Source organism: Oreochromis niloticus, linkage group LG15 (assembly GCF_001858045.2).
Source record: "Oreochromis niloticus isolate F11D_XX linkage group LG15, O_niloticus_UMD_NMBU, whole genome shotgun sequence".
NCBI lineage: Eukaryota > Metazoa > Chordata > Actinopteri > Cichliformes > Cichlidae > Oreochromis > Oreochromis niloticus.
The window spans coordinates 21,391,838-21,402,122 of NC_031980.2; the positions used below are offsets into that span (position 1 = coordinate 21,391,838).

The 10,285-nt window shown below is 37.0% G+C and overlaps 1 long non-coding RNA gene across 1 annotated transcript; it reads right to left on the bottom strand.

The window, feature by feature from the left end:
* Window positions 1-5,907: 5,907 nt before the first annotated feature.
* On the bottom strand, window positions 5,908-6,639 carry LOC109194801 (uncharacterized). The gene is made up of 3 exons (XR_003214343.1): window positions 6,472-6,639; window positions 6,095-6,226; window positions 5,908-5,989 (listed from the first exon to the last, which is right to left on the bottom strand). It is a non-coding gene; the product is annotated as an uncharacterized LOC109194801 (long non-coding RNA).
* Between the last annotated feature and the right edge of the window lie 3,646 nt (window positions 6,640-10,285).

Below are 10,285 nucleotides of genomic sequence, written 5' to 3' on the forward strand. Positions count from 1 at the left end.
TACTGAAACAGAGAGAGGGTGGATAAATCTAGAGCTAAGGAGAGGCTACATACCCACACAGTAGAATGGACCTCACAGCACAAGCTCCCTAACTATTATAAGAGTGTTTTATATGATTATGAAGAATGTTTTGTCAGTTATGTTTTCAAATATTAAGATGTCAACAAGGGAACACAGTATGGCTCATGTTCAAACAAAGAAAGTTTGTTCATCAAAAATGTATCGATCAGTGATCAGAATGTCCCAAAGCTGCCCGGGGCACAGAGCAATAAGCATCTTTTAAAGTGGTGTAACTGTGATCCAGTGTGATGTTGTCCCTGGTGGGGCAGTCTATATGCTGTCTGTATTTAGGGAGTTCGTGGTTTAGGTTTGCTCTGTTAAAATCCCCAAGGATAATTGTAAAGGAATCTGGGAATTTCCTTTCCAGGGTGGTAATCTGGTCAGCCAGCTCGCACAGTGCGTTGTTCGCGTTGGCCTGAGTAGGGATGTAAACTCCGACCAGCATGAAGGAAGAAAACTCCCGCGGTGAACGAAACAGTTTACAATTGATGAAAAAACTTTCCAAGGAGTGCCGTGCGTAATCCTCGCCGACGTAGTTTCACCAGCGCACCAGCGCGAGTACCCCGTCTACGTCTCCTCCAGGAGCCACAGAGAGCTTCTGCGCCTCCAACTAAAATCTCCAAAAAAAACTTTCTGGGTTTGTGAAAAATGGATAAGAACTATAGTAAGACGACTGCCTGATGTTTAGCAGTTGATCTCCGGAGAAAGTGATGTGGTCTGAGTGACCAAAAGTGCAGAAAATAAACAAAAACAAGAAAAGTGCGAGAGAGCGCAGTACCGAGGCTGCCATCCGCGGCGCCATCTTCGCCATTGATATCATTGACATGATAGAAGCTGTAAACTCAGCTCTGTAGAGTTGAGTTTACTCTCATCTGAGCCTTCCTGAAAATACTTGATTGTTTAGCTTGTTGGATAAACTGCCTTAGAAACACAGACTGAGGCCAGCATAAAAAAGAATATGTTCTTCGTTACTTCCTCTCATTCCCCCACTTCTCTCATGTGTCCCACCTTTTTTCCGACACCAGTAGATGGCAGTATTGAACTGAAAAACAGGGGACATGAACTACAGAGACCATGACTTTATCTCAGTGTGTACACCAAAGAACACAAAAGAAAAAGAAAGAAAGGAAAAATATGTAAATTTTACTGTATATATTTATTTATTCCTGCATCTCTTCACTGGCTTTCGGAGAGATTCAGAATCCACTTTAAAATTCTGTTATTAACATGAAATGCTCTGCAGGGACATGACAGGCCCCGCTTATATAGCAGAGCTTATGACACCTTTTCAATGCAGTCGGCCTCTCCGATCATTGAACCACGGTCCTCTAACTCACCCTGATTTTGAAACAAGAGGTAATGATGCTTTGAGGTTGTAGCGGTCACACTGTGGAAATCTTCCTCAGTCAATCAGGTTGGCTGACTCTGTTATTGTTTTAATCCTTTCACTTCATTTGTGACCATAGTGTCAAACCACACATGCATCTATGTGTGTATACTGGAATGAATGTCTGTCAGTATGACTGATTATGTGTGTGTTTATGTTTCTGTATGTTTTAACACTTGTACACTTATCTTCTACACTTTTAGTCAAGACCGCCTAAACCAAGACCAAGACAATACCAAGACAGACCGAGTCAAGACCAGGACAAAGTCGAGACGAGACCAAGACTGAGACCGATGCAAAAAAGTCTTTAAACTGCAGCCAGATGCTGCTTCGTTTACGGGTGTCAGGCATATTTATGTGTATTTGCGATGCACACGCACAGCCCTCCTCACCGCTGTCTACTGTCTCACTCACTTACCGAGAGGACAGACGCATGCTCCACTTGACTGTCGCGTCTCTCACCCTCTCTGTTTTTCACATAATGATATTATCCTATATCCTCACATGTGATTGGCCAAAATATGGAGGGATTGGAGCATAGCTGAGCCACTGTGTGAGAGCTGAGCAGCGAAAGGAAAATAAGTGAGGAGCCTGCTCTCGCTCGATGGGAGTCGACTCTTCTGATTCACTACAAAGCACTCTCTAAGCACGGCTCTTAGAGCTGAAGCTTTTGCGCACGACACATTATCGAATGTTACGTTGTGTGTTATGGATACTGTTGACTCCTAATCTCCAGACCACTATGTTGATCTGAGACTGCAAGACCGAGACAGCGAGACCAAGACGAGACCAAGACCACGTAAAACTGGTCTCGAGACATCCAGCTCTATTATCTTTAGTGTGCAGCTTTTATTTGAACTGGCTTTTGAAAAGTGCTCTATAAATAAAGTTATTATTGTTTTAATACATTAAACTGCACATGAAAACAAGTTTTGGCTTCTAAATATGAGAATAAATCAAAACTTAAATGTTTTAAACAGCAGTGGATTCATGTCTGTGCTGAGCTGATGATGCCGTTGATCAGTGGAGTCTGACAGAAGCAATTCAATTCAATTCAATTTTATTTATATAGCGCCAAATCACAACAAAAGTCACCTTAAGGCGCTTCATAGATACAGAGAAAAACCCAACAATCACTTTGGTGACAGTGGGAAGGAAAAACTCCCTTTTAACAGGAAGAAACCTCCAGCAGAACCAGGCTCAGGAGGGCGGGGCCATCTGCTGCGACCGGTTGGGGTGAAAGAAGGAAAACAGGATAGAAGACATGCTGTGGAAGAGAGACAGAGATTAATAACAGATATGATTCAATGCAGAGAGGTCTATTAACACATAGTGAGTGAGAAAGGTAACTGGAAAGGAAAAACTCAATGCATCATGGGAATCCCCGGCAGCCTACGTCTATTGCAGCATAACTAAGGGAGGATTCAGGGTGACCTGGTCCAACCCTAACTATATGCTTTAGCAAAAAGGAAAGTTTTAAGCCTAATCTTAAAAGTAGAGATAGTGTCTGTCTCCTGAATCCAAACTGGAAGCTGGTTCCACAGAAGAGGGGCCTGAAAACTGAAGGCTCTGCCTCCCATTCTACTTTTAAATACTCTAGGAACAACAAGTAAGCCTGCAGAGCGAGAGCGAAGTGCTCTAATAGGGTGATATGGCACTACAAGGTCATTAAGATAAGATGGGGCCTGATTATTTAAGACCTTGTATGTGAGGAGCAGATTTTGAATTCAATTCTGGATTTAACAGGAAGCCAATGAAGGGAAGCCAAAACAGGAGAAATCTGCTCTCTCTTTCTAGTCCCTGTCAGGACTCTTGCTGCAGCATTTTGAATTAACTGAAGGCTTTTCAGTGAGTTTTTAGGACATCCTGATAATAAAGAATTACAGTAGTCCAGCCTGGAAGTAATAAATGCATGAACTAGTTTTTCAGCGTCACTCTGAGACAGGATATTTCTAATTTTAGAGATGTTGCACAAATAGAAGAAAGCAGTCCTACATATTTGTTTAATATGTGCGTTGAAGGACATGTCCTGGTCAAAAATGACTCCAAGGTTCCTCACAGTGTTACTGGAGGCCAAGGTAATGCCATCCAGAGTAAGAATCTGCTTAGATACCATATTTCTAAGATTTTCAGGACTGAGTACAATAACCTCAGTTTTATCTGAATTAAGAAGCAGAAAGTTAGCGGCCATCCAGGTCTTTATGTCTTTAAGACATTCCTGCAGTTTAACTAATTGGTGTGTGTTACCTGGCTTCATGGGCAGATAGAGCTAAGCAGAAGAGTCTCAGAAGAGAACTTGAAAATTATATACTGTGCAAAACAACATACGAAGTCAAAATTGAAGGGAAGGACATTATCACTTATTTTGAAACCAAAGAAAAATCATTTTTGTGCCATTTTCAAACTTTATATCTTACTGGGGAAGATCCAGATTCATAAATGTAATTTTCAAAACTTATCCCCATTATTTAATTTGTTTTTAATTACTTAAACTCTCTTAAATGAACTTTAAATAAAAAAAAAGGTTTATCACTGATTGAAATTCACTCAGAAATTTTCAACAAAGCTGTCACAGATACAATTTTCTGTACAAAGTACGAAGCTATTATGAAGTCTGTCACATCCCATCCAAAGTCTGTCATTCTTTTAAAATCTTTATTTATTTACCGTTTCTTATTTTCATTATGTTGCTTATTGTTCCTCTTATTTGTCCTGTTTGTCTTTTTTTTTTCTTTTGTCCTGTATGTCTACTGTACAAAGTGAACTGGAATGACTGACTGTTCACTTTACAATTTTCAATAAAGTTCTGGAAGAAAAAAAAGCAGAAGAGTCTCAGATGTTTTTACAGTTCATAAAGTCTGGACCTTCTTGTTGTCCTGTTGCTGTTTTGTACTGTCTGCAGGTGTAACAACCAACATCCTGATCTGTGACCTTCTTTAAAGGTTTAGGTTTTAAATTTGACTTCTTTACTCTAAGTTCAAAGAGTGATACTGAGCTGTTTGATTCACTGAAGATCCAGGTAGCACTGATACAGTTATGCTGACCTTGTATCAAGTTTACTATATGAAGAAATATAAGAATAAGAGTGTTATGCTCTTGCTCTCAGTTTCACAAATGAGACAGTCTCAGAGATGAATACAGCATCAACTTCCTGCTCACTTCCTCATAGTGACATGAGTCATCTTGTCTCCTTTTACTGAATGAATTCAGTTCATAGTGTTTAAGCAGCCACATCTCCCTCTCTCTCTTAATGTAGATATTAAATGAGGTAAGTGTTTACTTTAATGCAGCTCTTCTGTACATTTGGTTCATTATTAGAAAACAGTGTTCACGGTGATGTTTGTCTGCACACATGAAAAGAGGTCAAGATTTAAACTCTTCACACACCAAAATTTGAGTTGTGATGTTCGCAATGATGACACTGCAGCAGTTAGACTGTTAGCAGTTAGATGAGATGTGTTAGTGGTCTGAGGCCTGATTGTTCCTCTTTACACCTCTGAAGCTGTTTTTTTTCTGAGACATGAAGAGGACGTGTTTAGCATTCACTAAAGAAAGTTCAAACTGTACTTAGCAAGAAGCTGGAAAGCCAGTCAGCACAGCACAATAAGAAAGTTAGCCTGTTAGCATCAGAGCCCTTGAACAGCATCTAAAACTTGAGGATTTTGGTTCACACTAATCTTTAAAACTAAGCGTGCACAATCAGACATGTTGTCATCACTTGTATTCTTTATTTCTTTTGTTTTTAAAGTGTGAAAGTTGAAATTGAGTGTTTTTTCTGTCAAATATGTTTTTTGAATGTCACAAACAGGAAGTTTGATATCATCATAGACACAGTGAGATACACCGCTCCTTTTTTGTATTGTTAAAAATGTCATGCACCAAATTAAACAAAAAAAAGTTATTGTGCAGTGTGTCACTTAATATACAGGTAAATGTCACTAGATGACAGTAACAACGAAGTCTTCTTCATTTCCAGGCCAATCGTGAAGCATAACGATTGTTACCTCAGTACAAATATACAGTCAGTTACATGTTTTAAAGATTTCTTCAGTAACTAAGGAGTTACATGATGTATTAACTGAGGTTAAGTAGTTCACTTAAAGTTTTTTGTGAAGACATCAAATAAAAGATGAATATTTAGATATATTAATGTGCTTCAGCCAATAATTCTTATGATATATTAAAAAAAACATTTCTTTGGACTTACTGCAGTAGCTAATTCTGACTCAATTCACACTCATGCACACCACTGCTTGATCCATGGTCTACATACCTTTGGATTACACTCAACATTAAATCATACAAAATTACAAATTTACTTTAAAAAGAACAAAAAGGAAGTTACTCCAAGTTACTATGAAGTTAGTCCAAACATTGATGCAGCATCAGAAAAACAATAGGAAACATTTTATGAGTAACATCCTATTTCTTTGGTTTGCTGATTGCGGAATAGAGGTCACTGGGATCATTGGGAACACCAGCAGGTGAGGCAGCTGTCACTGTGCTGTAAGTCACAGTGTCATCATCATCATCATCACCAGCCTGTATGAAAACATTATAAGATGTTCTTAAAGATAAAAACTGACATGGAATTTAAAAATCACAAACTTACTGCTAACATCATCCATATAAAAGTCAAAATCTTACCCGGGCTTTATTCTTGATCTTCTTGGTGAAGCTGATGGAGGCATATGACACACCATCATCAGCATCAGTCCACATCGTGTCCTGATTGGTTCCTGGACCAGATTCAGTGTCTGCAGGGTTTAAGCTCAGTCCCTGAAAAAATACAGTTTTATATTTAAAATCTGCTCAATGTAAACAACAACTTTGACCTAAAGAATATTTAATTGACTGATTCAACTTATTTGCAAATCATTTTCCTTCCTTTCAATCTTTGAACTATTTTACACTGAACTCAACACTAAAGGTCATTTAAAGACTCAGTCTGGTATAAAACTATAGAGTTCAAAGATGATGACATAAATGACTGAATAAGAACTTATTGGAAGATTTGAACTCACCGTGTTGTTGCCACATTGTGTTTTTTTTTCTGAAAAGAGGAAAAAAGATGAGTTTACTTATGAGTCAACTTATCATAAACTTTAATCTGTGAATGTTTTCACCTTTAGTTTTCTTCCATCTGATGATCATCACAACAGTTATTAAGAGAGCTGCTAAACCCACAGGAACAATGATAAACCCTGAATGAACTGGAGAGATTATTAAAAATGTTAAACATGATACTGAATTTCTCCACACATAGTCAAGTCTCAGTCTGACATCCAGACTTTGAAAAAAAAGAGATTCAGTCTCTACCTCCAGATGGATTATTTGATGCTGTTGTCAGTGTCCCTGCTGATGTCTTTAATTCCTCTCTTGTTGTCCTTGTGTTTCTTTTCACGGTTGGTTTAATTGTTGATGTTGTGGATTTTGTTGTCGATGATGTTTTTGTGGTGAACTTCACTGTTGTTGATTTAGTTGTTTTCACATCTTCACATAAAAGAAATACAATAACAACATTAAAGACACTGACAGTAAGAAAAGACTCACCTTTAGTATTTGTCCACATGTTGACTGTAACAGCAGATATTAAGAGTGCTGCTAAACCCACAGACACAATGATGCATCTCAACAAATACAGATAATCTGAAAATAATAAAAATATTTTGGCTTCAAATTTCTGTTCAGTACAAAAACCAAACATTTCAAATCTAATAAATACAGTCGGTTTTCTAACATGTAGAGATGACGGTTGATGTGTTTTTGGACTGTGGAGTTTCAGGCTGCAGTATTTATTTAAAAATACAAAATCAAATATTCTAAATAAACACCAGCAATGAAAATGTTAATAATCAACTAAATGTGTTCAAAAATATATTAGTAATAAAATTTCATTTTATCTTTTATAGAAGCTAAACTGTCGATACAAATTTAAAAAAACAGAGTGATTCAGTCACTACCGTCTGGTTGATTTGATGTTGTTGTCAGCGATGTCTTTACTTCCTCTTTTGTTGTCAATGTGTTTATTTTCACAGGTGGTTTAATTGTTGATGTTGTGGATTTTGTTGTCGATGATGTTTTTTTGGTGGACTTCACTGTTGTTGATTTTGTTGTTACCGGCTCTTCACACAAAGAAATGCAATAACAACATTAAAGACACCAACATTAAGAAAAGACTTGAAAGTAAGTGAACAACAACAGAGAGGAAACAGTGGTGAGATGTTTAACAGTCTAACAAGTCTCATTTTTGATGATGTCTCATGTCTGAGGATATGTTCTCTTTATCTTCATACAGACACTCAACTGTGAGTCTACAGTGTTCATATGTCAACACAGAGCTGTTCAAGATGCTTTATCATTGTTCTCATGTACATACACTGGTGAAGATGGAGATATTGTAAGAGAAAAGCAACAATAGAAAAATGAACTTCATCACTGTGATCATAATTATTGTGGTGTTTCAGTTTGTTGTTCTAACAGGACAGTTTGAGCTGAAAACATTAAGATGTAAATACTCACTGTTAATAACAGACAGATGAATCATAAAGTCTGGACCTTCTTGTGATCCTGTTGCTGTTTTGAACTGTCTGCAGGTGTAACGACCAACATCCTGATCTGTGACCTTCTTTATAACCAGAGAACAGTCTGCAGAAAGACTCAGTCTGTCTGATTCAGGTTTGACTTCTTTATTCTGCCCAAGTTCAAAGAGTTCTACTGAGCTGCTTGAATCACTGAAGATCCAGGTAGTACTGATACAGTTATGCTGACCTTGTATCACATTTTTACAAGGCAGAGTAACATCATGTCCACGTCCAGCTGTGACAGTTTGAACAGTTTGATGTTGCTCAGTTGTTCCTGTTGAGAAAAAGAGAGAGAGAAATGTGAAACATCAAATATGTTATGAATGTGAGTGTTATGTTTATAATGTGAAGTTTATTTTAAATACAACATGAGTTTAACTTTCAACTTTAGTTTCCAAGAGTCAGCTCAAGTCAAAAAGTTAATCATGACTGTCTCAGTTAAAGGAAGAATAAAGAAGTAACACTTGTGATAATAATGCAGTTTATTAATTGAATGTGTTTCTATGTACACTTACCTTTAAACTGAAGCATCAGTATCAGTAATGAAGACATTTGAATCCATGTGAATGCAGCCATCGTGCTTCTCTGTCTCTCTCAGTCTCTGTTCTTGCTCTCACGTTCACAAATGAGACAGTCTCAGAGATGAACACAGCATCAACTTCCTGCTCACTTCCTCATAGTGACATCACTCCTTTTCTCTGCTCTTGCTGAATTATTTCAGTTCATTCAGCTTTTAGACATCTGTATCTGCCCCTCTGTCTTAATGTAGATATAAAATTTGCTAAATCCTTTTTCACATTTAATAACTTTTATATTTAATCTATTTTGCAAACTCCCCTGTTTCCCTTTAAAGGACTGTTTAACAGTGGAAAATGTGTTGATCAATAATAGAAAAGAGAAGTTAAATGTGTGAAGACTGTTAGATGAGGTAAATGTTTACATTAATGCAGCTCTTCTGTACATTTGGTTTATTACTAGAAAATAAGTTTATGGTGATGTTTTTCTGCACACATGAAATAGTTGACGACTCAAATTATTTACACACTAGAATCTGATCCTTAATCATTGTAATGAAACATGGTAATACTGCCACAGGGGCCACTGTTAGCAGCTTGATAAAAACACAGATCAGATGTGTTAGTGGTCTGAGACCTGTTTGTTCTTCATTGAATGTGTGAAGTCATTCTTTCTAAGAAGTGAAGGGGAAGTGTTTTGGTGAGAATGTGGGTACAACAGCAGCAGAGCTCTGGAGGTTTCATGATGACCAGATGAACCTCTGACAGATAAATGGTTAACACATCGATGAACGTTAAACTAAACTGTCTTTAGGATTCACAGCAGTTTCTACACAGCAGGTCCTTATACCTTTTTTAATGTTGTGTAAGTATAATTCAGCTATCAAAAATAAAAGCAGATGTTTGCACATGTTTGGAAATGTTATAATACAAGTTCAGTACAAACAGAGCTGTTCAAACCAGCAGAGTAAAAGTTTAATACTGAATATGAAAGAACAGGAAGTCAAACTGGAGACAATAATAGATGCTAGTTTGTACTGTGGTCTGTGGTGGATGGATCAGGTGTGTGTGAGAGAGAGAGAGAGTTTGAAAACACATAATAAAGTGGTTCACAAATATGTTTTTCATTTATTCGTATTATCATCCAAAACATGAAAAAGAAAAATGTAACATTGACGTTATAATTTGAATCATAACATCTTTTACTATTTTTAAATGTCTTTAAAACTCACCTCCTCTCCACATCTCAAAAAGAGAGAGAAGAGCTCAGGGATAAAAATAAAGTATAAAGACAAACAATCAAAAGACAAAATTTAAGAAGCAATAAAAAACCTGTGATTCTGATCTCACTGTTTTACCTTCAGTAAACATCAGCAGCTACAGATTTACACAACAAAAGATCCTGTTTATCATAACTAAATGAAGGATAAAATATTGTTTTAAGTTAGATTTATCTAAAAACAAATCTAACTGCACATGAAAAAGGTTTTAGCGAAACATGAGATAAAATCAAAACTTTTTTTTGTTCCTTTTTTGAAACCTCTTTTCTGACAGGAGAAACATGATCTGAATGCTCTGTTGTGCCAAACACATTTGTTTTGCCCAAAGGAGCAATATGAAATGTCTGTAGCCTTCCGTTCTTAGTTTTTCTTTCTTTTTTTCTTTTATATATTTTCATTCTTATTCACTTTGTTTATGTGTAATTTAGCAATACCAGAGCTGACAGGCAATGAAAGGTA